Source organism: Corylus avellana, chromosome ca7 (genome assembly GCF_901000735.1).
Source record: "Corylus avellana chromosome ca7, CavTom2PMs-1.0".
Classification (NCBI taxonomy): Eukaryota; Viridiplantae; Streptophyta; class Magnoliopsida; order Fagales; family Betulaceae; genus Corylus; species Corylus avellana.
The window spans coordinates 23,778,891-23,791,055 of NC_081547.1; positions in this window are offsets into that span (position 1 = coordinate 23,778,891).

A 12,165-nucleotide genomic window follows, 5' to 3' on the forward strand; every position below is an offset into this window, starting at 1 on the left:
CTTAATAAGATATGAGATTCACATGAGTTTTTTATAAAATTTATTCCAACTTTGTCCCTGCTATTAAAAAAACATGTACATCTCACATGTTCATAGGACACGTGTCACTTTTATAAATTAGATTGAAGGAAATTCCTCAAACCCAGTTTGGAGGAAAACTTTGTCCACAAATGAATCAAAAGTGTCCAACAAAATGAATCAATTATTCATTCACAAAACAATTAATTCATTCAAAATGATCAATTACTTTGCACCCATTGATTAACGTAAAAACACATGCTATATATGTCTCTCTACTACATTTGAAAGCGAACGACTTCTATATGGTTGTACCATAAACCATGTTTTTTGTGCCCTTCAATTATAGTGAGCCACATAAGTTTGGAACACCCAAACAAGTACAGAATAACTTCAGTTCGGTCAGGGCAAAAAACTCCCACTTGTTGCCCACCAATGAAAATGTGGCACCTAAGCATGGAACATAATAAGAAAATAAAACCAAAACACCTGATGATACCAAGTTTAATGAACAAAATATTAAGAGAAATGTGCAGCCACCAAAATGGAAGAGGAGCCACCTAGAGGGAGGTGGGGGCGGCTTGACGCACGCCACCTCTGGCCGACGCGCGGAGCCACCTCTCCTCCCTCTGTGGTGGCGCACGGCCACCCCAAGGCCTAGGGGGGGCTGTGGTGGCCACGAGCCACCCTAGATCTATCTGGGGTGGCTCGCGGGCCACCCCTAATCTCTGGGGTGGGCTCGCCCCACCCCTGGTGGTGGCTGGGGTGGTCGCAAGCCACCCCTGTCACCACAGGGGGCGGCTCGCGCAACCACCCCATGGCTACTAGGGGTGGCCGATGAGCCACCCCTAGGTCTTGGGGTGGCCGCGCTGCCACCCCTCTAGTGTGGTTGCTTCCCCTAGCTTGACTTTGGGACTTCAAAATTTTTTTTTTTTGTTTTTTAAAGATTAATAATCATGTGTAGTTTTTATTTTGTGAACTTAAGTTTGATAGGATTAGGTTAGGTGGCAACTTCTTATTGGTGGCAAAAACCCTGTCAATTTTGCCACGACCGAACAACAACACCTCTAAAACAAGTATCAATGAAAGAGAGCATCTTCTATGCGATCATTGCACAAAACACCACTTTTGTGCCACCACTAAAACCTTGATAACTCAGCTTGGAACAAAAACAAGAAAACTCATGGACACACCTGATTATTTCTTCCTAACAACCAAACTTCACACACGTCAAAGAGTTTCCTCATTGCCCAGCCATCGCCCAGAAAAACCATTGCTGCTCCTGCTGAGGGACTGAGAAAAACCCATTGATCCACCTAGGTCAGTTCTGAGAAAAACCCAACACCACAGTTTTTTTCACTATAGGGAAAGTCGTTGTGAAAATACACCTATTGATCCACCTATGTATTTTTTCAAAATACATAGGTGTAACTTGCTTCTTCACAGCAACTTTTTATCGCACCGACGCCACCCATCTCAGATTGTGCTGCCACCCCCAGCCTGCCGGCACCCTGAAGGTGGATGAGAAATACCAGTTGCAGGTTTCTCCATTATTTTAGTCTTGAGCAAGGAGATCGAAGAAGACGAAAGAGAGAGTTTGCCCTTTTCTGCCAAGTTCGTGACCCACGACTGTGACACACGTGGGTCTGGTGACCCACGGCGAGTCTCAGGCCGTGACCCGTATGGTCAGCAGACCCAGACGTGGGTCTGGTCTGGCCTTTCTCCTTTCGCGCTCTCACCGGCGAGGAGGATGATTTGGGCGTGGGTCTCTCTTCTTTCTCTCTCTCAGCTCATAATCCTGTGTTTTCGTTGTAACCAATTCTTGTGCAATTTTTGTGTTTAAGCTTAGGTGTCATTCTCTCATTGGTGGGCAGAAAATCCTTCATTTATGCAATGACCGCATAGAAGTTATACTCAACAATGAAAACACAAGATAACTCTCTCAAGAACACCTCCCCATGTCTTCGCTCCTCCGTCCCCACACAACGCCACGCTGACTGCAAACAAACCTAGAAGACATCCAACAAATACATCTCGCCAGTGATGCCAATAATCATCAACTCAAGACACTCCAACTAGAGCAGCATGTACAAGGTTCCTTCAACCAGTGGGGGATCCAAAAATTTATTTTAATAGTGGCGGAAATAAAATAATAATTTTTTTTTTTGTTCGCTTTATATATTATATTTTTATTATAATATGATAAATGCAATCAAAATATAAAGTATAACATAATATGTGTACCACAAAAAGCATATTTATGAAACTTTATAAATATATGCTAAATTAATATATCAGTTAATATGTAGGTACTAGTACCAAAAAAAATAATAATAAAAAAACAAAATCATCAAGTATCAAATCTGAATTGAAGCTTTCGAAAAATTTTCCTTTAATGTAGAAAACTAAATTATCTGCAAGTATCAAACAATAACAAATAACTTACTTAAGATTGACAATAATCTACTAAAACTCATTAATGCTTTGACAACATCCCAAAAGTATATATATAAAAAAAATAAATACCAATATTATTTTAAGCAGAATAAGAGAATCAAAATTTTAATAACTCATGGCTCATAAAGCAACAATTTTATATATATAGTCTAGTCTTGCTTCGATTACACTAAGCTATAAAAAATAATAATAATAATAATAAATTTTAAAAAAAAAACTGAAGATAAATGAAGCTCTGAAACAGAGTTGCGGTGGGGAAGAAAAAGACTCACCGTCACAGCGTCACTCTGCTCACGGCCAGCGAAAAGCTCAGAATCTCAGTCCCTTTGGGCAGCGGCACAGCAGCGGATGTACGGGGGCAAGCGAAAATCGAATTTAGGAGTGGACTCCTGGTGGGTATTTCTGAGCGTATTTCTGATATGCCATGGTTAGTCCCTTTAAGGCTAAGCTCTCTTTTGTTTTTCCTAATCCTAGATCTGGCCGTTTGGGTTACAGAGGGTTAGGGTGAGATTTAATTTTTTTTGTTTACTTTTCTAAAATGACTTTTCAATTTCCTTTCAATTTTCACAATGCTCTCAATTCTCAAATTGCAGCTTCTTCTTGTGCAGTGTGAAGCAATTAAGTTTATTTTCTTCATTTTTTAAAATAAAATAAAAAAAATAAAATTGACATAAAGGAAAAATAAAATAAAAATAATAATAATGAGGTTGGGGTATATTTTGTAGGGGCTAAAGCATTAAGGGTGAAAAAATTGGACTTAAAATTGCTTGAAATTAAAAATAATAATAATAATAATAATAATAATAATAATAATAAAATAGAAAATAAAAAATAAAAAAATTCACCAGGGCGCCCGCCCTGTGTATCCTCCTTTGGATTCAACCAATATATTCATTGTGGTACTACGGGCGGCTAGGACTAATCCTTCGTGATCCCGTGCAATAATACAAATTCCTATGCATCCTTGAACCACAGCCACATCCCAATTAAGCTTAACTGTACCTGTAGGAGGCTTCTTCCATAATGACGTTACATCTTCTTGTGTAATACTCCTTACACTCTCATCTTTTAAAGTAACTCTCCTAAATTTTTCAATAGTGTCTCGCTTCTTGACAAACTTGGTTAGGATGAGTACATTCACTTCCATGTACAACATTATTCCTTCGAAACAACATTTTTCTAGCCACCACCACCATCAGTTCGAGATCGACCAACTCACAGCCTCTAATTATCAGCTCCTCAAACACATGAAAAAGAAGGACCCTCACCACTACATTTTTGGCTCTTTTTTGGACTACACCCCCAAACATCTTGTGCAGATTGACAACTCCATTGAATATGTTTGAATAAGGCATTGGGCTTCATTCACTACACCATTTCAGCGTAAGTTTTCTTTCACCGGAAGGAGATTATTACATGCTCTCCACATGAACATTTTAGCCGCATTTGGTATTTTTAAATTCCATACAACTTTCCAAACTATATTTCCCTTCACATTGCTTGGATCCCCCACCATGTCTCATGGATTGGATCTCATTTTCCATGTGATACTGATACACACATGATTATAAAAACACCATTTGATGGACACCTCCAAATCAACAAGTCCTTTGGTAGTGTTGGGCTTAATGGAATGGAACAAAATAAATTTCGACTTTGATTACAATCCCCTTTGTGGCCTTGTGAAATATGTTGACTAGGACAACTTTTTGCGACGATATATCTTTACCCAAATATTTGGGCTTAGCCCAACCCTTTGAAATTGACAAATACACTTACAAAAAAGGGCCGGCCCATCATTTGGGGGATATTGGCGTCACGTGTAACCTCAAAAGTCAATAGTGATGAGTCAGCCCTACTTTAGAACGATAGAGAAGGATTGATGTTGTTGAGGAAATAGTATTTTTCAACTTGATATAGTGCAGTTTCATTTTTATGGTGCAAAAGAAATGCATAGAAATGCCTCAAGTCTCCGCTTTAAAATTGGTTAAGAGCATTCTCTTTCCAAAGACCACATAGAGATTCTACTACTAATTTGGGTTTACTTCTCTGCATTGTGGATGATCAAAATGAAAAGATAATCTTATGCTTACTAATAAATGAAGCTTCTTTATGATTGGATATTTTTATATAAACTTCAATATTTCCTGTTTTTCCATGTTAATTTTCCTCATTTAGGTTCTTCCTTGTTTAGTTTTAATGGACACATGTTTCTATTTGCAACATTGAGATGAGATGATTGATAATTAATATTTAAATAATTTGATAGATAGAGACCAAACCATATTACCCAAAGTAGAAAGTCATATAAGATTTTTTTTTAATCTAAATTTAGTCGCATATGACTATTTGCCAAGTATTAGTTACTTGACACATGAAAAAAAAAAAAAAAATTAATTGTAAACTTACTATGTTTTATTTGTCTTATAGATCTTTTATATAAGTTTTTCTTTTTTCAGCATGACTTCGTTTGTGGGAAGAAGTTTATAGAGAAATTGAGGAAGTAATTCCCCAATTCTTGAGTTTTATTTTATTTCTACAAATTCCATTTTCTATATGTTGTTATTTTCAAAAAAAAAACAAAAAAAACAAAATTGTGTAGTGAAACTTGCAGTAATAATTAGTTCATTATAAATTATATCGTTATCCCATACTATGAATCAAACACATGCCTTGAAACTGAAGGAGGCTAGAGCAATGCCGATACACTATTTCTCTCTCCCTTTTTTTTTTTTTTTTTTCTTCAATTAATCGATTTATTTATATAGCTATAATAAAAACTGCATTTAGCTTGATATTCCTCTTTCTTTTTTTTGCTTCAAGCTCTGTTTCCTATCTATTCATTTTGTTCATTTGCTGATATGGGTCTTTATCAAGAATGGTTATCTGCTTGTCAACTAAAGCTATCTAACAATCTATTAGCAAAATTTATATGTAACTTTCAGATTTTGAAGTTGAAACTGAAAAAAGGTAATTGCTCTAAGTGTTAGTTATTTAGTTATTTATAGTAGCCTGAAAAAAGGTAATTTGAACCTATTGGCGTGGCTGGTAATTTTCTACTAATGACAAAAGCTACTCTTTCCAATGATTGTTGTAGAATTTAACAATATGATTCGACATTGGTATTTTATTTTTTTGTATTTTTTTTTTTTTCCTTTCTTTTGTTTTGGTGGGTAATATGATGAAATTATATCAGGCCGAGACTCGAGAGTTCATTTGGGGATTGAGCAACAAGGTGGTGGCTGATCGCGGTTGTAGCTGTGTATAGTAGGTGCTCTAGCAACTCTTTTGGGTTCAGAGTATCATGTCTTCGCTATATGCTGAACATGCATATAAAATTGAATTACGAACAATGTATGCGGTTTGATTGGGTTTTATAGGAAGAAAAGGAAGCACATCACACACACAGAAAGAGAAATGTGACTAACGTGTGAGATTGAGTGTTAGAGAATACTCAAAATTCAGGTGCAAAATTTAATAAATTAACTCAACTAAACTAAGTGTTGATTTTGATGAAGTTAATTATTGAGTTTTTCCTACTAATCCAAGCAAGTCATTTGTATTTACTTTTATATTACAATAATGTCAATGTGCATGCACTCTTGACTCTTTGATGCTAAAATAAATTTTCATTCAGAACTGTTACTTGACTTTTTGTTTATCTTGGCGTATTGCAGAAGGAGAAGGAACAAATTGAGGGTTTTGCTCCTAAGGTTAGATTTGAATTTTGATGGCGTTGATGAGAATTTTGAATTTTTAGCCTAATTTTAAAGTCTAATGCTTTTTGAGGTTTGTTTTGCTATGGGGAAATAAAAGAAAAGAAAGCAAAGGAAATAAGAGAAAGAAAATATGTCCCACCCTCACTATGTAACCATTTATTTTCTATTTCCTTGAAGCATGGGTATAATTTAGGGAAATTATATATAAACTATTTAGATCAACGCGCTTTTTTAAAAAACTCACTAGTATTTTTTTTTTGGAAATTTAATCCTTGGCTCACTTGAAACTACTAGAAAACTCATTACCGTCAATTTTTTTAACTGTCGTTAGTCCACTCAAAACTTTCCGTTTTATCTTATTAAAATATTCATTTTTTATTAATTTAATTTAAAAAATTAACACACCCCCACCCCACACCAAACCACTTGGGTGGCCGCAGCCACCTTAGGGTGGGCAAACCACCCCTGGGGTGGCTATAGGGGTTGGGGGGGTGGCACCGCCACCCCTGACCACCCTTCAATTTTTTATTTTTTTTATTATTATTATTTTTAAGATTTAATTTTTTAAATTAAATTAATAAAAAATGAATATTTTAATCAGATAAAACGGGGAGTTTTGAGTGGACTAACGGCAGTTAGCAAAAATTGACGGTAGGGAGTTTCTAGTAGTTTCGAGTTACCCATGGACTAAATTTCCGGAAAAAAAAAAAAAAAAACCCAGAAAGTTTTTTAAAAAAAGCGCGTTGACCTAAGGAGTTTATATATAATTTCCCTATAATTTATTATATGTTTGTCTGTTATATCTTTCTGGCTGACATGCAGAGTCACATGGCAGTAAAAATATGAAGACATGCTTTTAAACAGTTTGATGAAATATAATTTGATAAATTTGACTGTGCATTAATCATTTCCATCTCAATACTTTTACAATTGTCTACTCATAGCCCATGTCCAACAAAGTTTGATCTCATTGTCAATGTGTTTGATTCAAAATGGGGAGATTAGTTTATTTAGTTACTTTATTTGATTTGTTTTGATATGTATTGGTAAGCATATTACATGTATGATGAGTACTTGCTTAATGATTGATTATATATTTTTGTAAAATTCTTTTTTTGGTTAGATTGTATGGTCTTCATTGTAGTATATTTTAAGTTTTATTACAGTGAGGTACCTTAATAGGAGTTTGGTGCATGTACTAAGGGATGGGTAGCAAAAATGAAATCAAAGAGGAGATCAAGCAGGAACTTAGTACATAAGGACAAAAACATACTCTCCCATTTGTGGTTATAATGTGCTTGCCATTTAGATTAACTTTTATTTGCAGTTTATTTTTTGTTGTATATTGTAGCTACTCACTTTTGTAATGTTGTGTTATCATTTTATTTGTGTAAAAATTTAAAGCTCTTTTATTAATAATTTAGATATTTACTTTGTCATAAATACTTTGTATATATGGTTTTGAGTTTGAATGTTAAATAACAAATTATATCTATTCTTATTAACTTTCTATTATAATTTTTTTAAGCATACAATACTAACGTTGCCATTTCCACTATTGTATATATATATATATATATCACATATTTTCTTTTAATATGGATATGTTTTCTACACATTTTTTTTATTAAATATGGAATGGGACGCAGAGAAGGGGTCAAGAAAGCATCAATAACTCATCTCATATTTCACAAAGATTAAAGATAGACCAAGGCTGCCATGCATGTCAATCATATACACGTCCCTCCAAAAGAATCCCAATTGGTCCTTGGTATGCGTCCAAAATCATATAATGTAAAGGAAGCTACACTACCAAAAAAAAAAAACTGCAATTTATGCCTCTTTTTAATGCGGTTTTAGGCTATATAAACCGCACTAAATAGCTAATGTTGTTTCTCAAACGGCATTAAAGTTCCGGTCAGAAATTAAAGTTCCGGTCATTTATGTTGTAAACAGCATAAATTTAAGGGTTAAACACCTTTTTGTCTTCAGGTGGTTTTATTACTTTATTTTTTGTCTTTTAAGTTTTAATTCGTATCACAAATAGTATTTGGATTATGAATAAAAACTAAAATAATACTTCTGTCAGTTTGCCATTATAAAAATTAACAGCAATCCACGTTAATGCCACTAAGTCCCTTTAAAATATCGACATTTGTCCCAAGTGCCAAATAGACAGGTTTGACTAGATAAAATAATTGCCACGTAATAAAAAAAAAATCCACATCATAAGCTAATATGTAATTTTACAATTTTGCCCCCCATTTAGTAACCATTGATGTCCCCTCAGATTTGTGCCACCGCCGGAGAGCTTCTTCACTGCACAGCCACCGCCCAGAACCGGACCACGCCGCCACCACCCAAGCCGAGCCCCACCGCCCAAGCCGAGTCCCACCGCACCTTTAAAGTTGCCATGTAAACCACTGTTTAAGTGCTAATTGCTGCAATTTTTTTGAGTTTTGGTTTTTGTGGCGGAGAAGGACGATTTGATGGATCCGGGTAAGCGGTACTCTGAAGAATTGAAGAAAAGTGGGTGGCAGGATCCGTGGAGATTGTAGAGAATTCAGGGGAGGAGCACTACTTCCATTTGCCCAATCTCAAGTATGAAAAGACTGTGGATTTGATTAAAAAGTTCGTTTCTTTTGTTAAACAAGACTAGATATATAGCGTGGATGGTTTGGGTAATTCTTGCATATTGATTGTGGTTTGATTGATTTTTTGCAGATGAGAAATCTGGGTAAGCAAGAATTTGTTCTCCGTCTCTCTCTCCTCTCTCTCTCTCTCTCTCACCGTAGATCTGATCCCACCTCAACCACCAAGCACAGCCTGCCCATGCCGGGATCTCTGAGCATTGCCGCCGTCCAAGCCAAATCCGGCCCCTCAGAGCTACCGGAGAGAGAGAGACAGAGAGAGCCTGCGAGAGAGGGGAGAGAGAGATACCCGCCACCGTCCAAGCCAAACCCCGCTGCACATGCCCACGCCGCCGTCCAAGCCGAACCCCTCCGCCGTCCAAGCCAAATCCCGCAGCTCAGAGCTAGCGGAGAGAGAGGGAAATAGAGAGAGCCTGAGAGACACAGGGAGGGGGGACGTCGATAGTTACTAAATGGTGGGGGCAAAACTGTAAAATTACATATTAACTTATGGTGTGATTTTTTTTAGGGAAAAATATAAAAAAGTCCCATAAACTACTAGCCGTTTTCGATTTAGCTCCCTAATGTTTCAAAAGTGATAAAGTAGCCCCCCAAACTACCAAACTATTGCATTTTGGCCACTCCGTTAGTCAAAACCGTCAGTTTGGACGGAAATTCAAAACGGCGTCGTTTTGTTGGAGACTACTTTATTACGTTATGAACATTAGGGGGCTAAAATGAAAACGGTTGGTAATTTGGGAGGCTTTTTTATATTTTTTCCTAAATTTATTTTTTTCATAAAAGGGCATTGTAGTAACTTACCCATAACAAAACGATGTCGTTTTACAATTTTTGTCCAAATTGACGATTTTGACTAACAGAGTGGCCAAAATGCAATAGTTTGGTAGTTTGGGGGGCTACTTTATCACTTTTAAAACATTAGGGGACTAAATCGAAAACAGCTGGTAGTTTGAGAGGTTTTTTTATATTTTTTCCTTTTTTTTATTACGTGACAATTATTTTGTCTAGTCAGATGTGTTTATTTGGCAATTTTTATAAGGTAGACTGACAGAAGTATTATTTCAGTTTTTATCCATAACTCAGATACTATTTGTGATACGAATTAAAATTTAAGGGACAAAAAAATAAAGTAGTTAAACCACAAGGAGCAAAAAGGTATTTCACCCTAAATTTAATGCCATTTTGAACAATAAGTAGCATTAAATTTTATGTCATTTACTGTTCAAACGGCATAAAATTTTAATGCTGCTTCAACCATAAACCGTATTAATTAATAATTGCAGTGCCATTGTTCCCACTAGCATCCATCTTTCCTCCTCCCCTCTTTGCGAGAGTTTCATCTCTAGCAGAGAGCGCCATCGGAGGGGGAGAACAAAGGCCATCCTGCCCTCTCCCTCTTCTGCCTCCTCCTTCCCCTCCCATCGCCCTCTTTCTCTTAGCGAGCTAGCCTATTTACCTGATGGTCATAGCTCTTTGGACGATTTTTTCCTTTCCCTTTCTCTCCGCCTCTTCCCCCACCTTTCGTCCCCTTTTTTTGGCTTTAGGCTTTTGGATTGGCCGTTCTTTGCCCGAGCTATTGTACTTGCCGAACCCACGTCGTCACTCGCCCCTTCGCTTGTCCTCTTCGGCTCCATCCGGGTTCTTCGCATTCTAGCCATTTTCCCCCAACAACCTTCCTCCCCGACGTGGTTTATGTCTTGGGTTTCTTGTTTCTTTGTTTTATTTTCTTGTATTCTCTCATTTTCTTGTTTTTTGCTAGAGTTTGTGTTTGTTTCTTTCTGTTTTTGCTTTTATTGTTTTTGCTTGTTTAGGTACTCTTTGTGGGTGATGCTCATGGAGTTTCACTTAAACTTCCCCCTCTATTTGAGTGCGCTGCCGATCTCCTCTGCGCCTGCTCTGTCGCCCACCGTCCTCTACTGGGCCTTTTTCTTGTGCCTCCCACCACGATGAGCTTCCAACGCCCCCTTCCATTTTCGGTTTCCAACGAGTGTGCGATCGGCTCTTCTTTCCGGCTGCTGTCATCCTCTTAGTGTGCTTTTTTCTGTTAGTTATTTTTCTGTAATTTTGTCTAGCTTTTCTTTTTTCTTTTTTGTTCTTTTTGTCTTGTTTTGTTTCCTTGTATCGGTTTTGTTTTCGCTTGTAATAATACTCGGTCCTCTCTCTCGATTTGTCGGCCTGATGCCCTTCGGAGTAGTTGATTTGGTCTAAACCTTTGAGTTGTGGATGTGAATGTTATACTGGCTTTTGGGTCGAGGAGGATGAGTTTTAGTTTGGGGTTCTCTGTCCTCAATGCCGAGGAATAAGGGTTACCTATGTATTGATTTGAGTCTGTTTAACGCAGATCTGTTGTTTAATTTGAAAATTAGTCATAAATTAACGAATTTTATATGAATCTTGAATGTAATACGTCATCTTTGAATGTAATACGTCAGCCATTTCCTTTTTCATTTTGAAGATCCACCTCTTCGTTTGTTTGTTTGTTTGTTTTTTTTTTTTTTTAAATAATTTTAATATCATTTTAATCCCAATTCCTAACGAAAGGTCTAATTCAACACGCGATAATAATACCCAAGACTTTAATATTATTTTTTTAAAATTATGAGGTATAAATATAAAAATGGTAATAATTTAGGAAATTAAAAGTGTATTTTTCATGCACATCGATCTCTTTCTTTCTTTCTTCATTTTTATATTTTATGTTTAAGTCCTGCACATCTTTTTCAAGCCAGAGCTGAGAGAGTCAAACACATTTTTTCTAAAGTTCATACGCAATCATTGACGATCTAAGAAAAATTCAGAAATATCTTATGAAAAAAAGGGCCACATTCATTCCGGGATGGGTTCATCGCATTTTTGCCGAGAAAAATCCAAAGATGTCATATTAAAGGGAGGGCCACCTTCATTGCTGGGGACTGAGGGGCTCGGTGCAAGCATCCAAACAAATTGTCTTTTTCAAAGTTTATTGGCTATCTTTGTATATATATGAAAGAAAATATCACTAATCTACATGGCTCAATTCACGATTTATAACAAGGTTGAAACATTAATATAAGAAGGTATATTCATTAAATAAATGTCACTTAAAGTTTTTATGTTTAGAGTGCAATAGCTAATTTAGTTAATAAAATCTATAAATCTTGTGCAAGATACTTGAGATTTAATTCTAGAGAAAAATACTTTAGAGGTTCTTAGAGTTTAACTTTTTATCAAATCACTCGATAAGGTATAGTGTAAATCCCTTCCTTACACAAAAATCCTAAAGAAATTTATAGGAATAAGCATTATCCCCCAAGATCAACCTAATACATGGAAAATTTAGG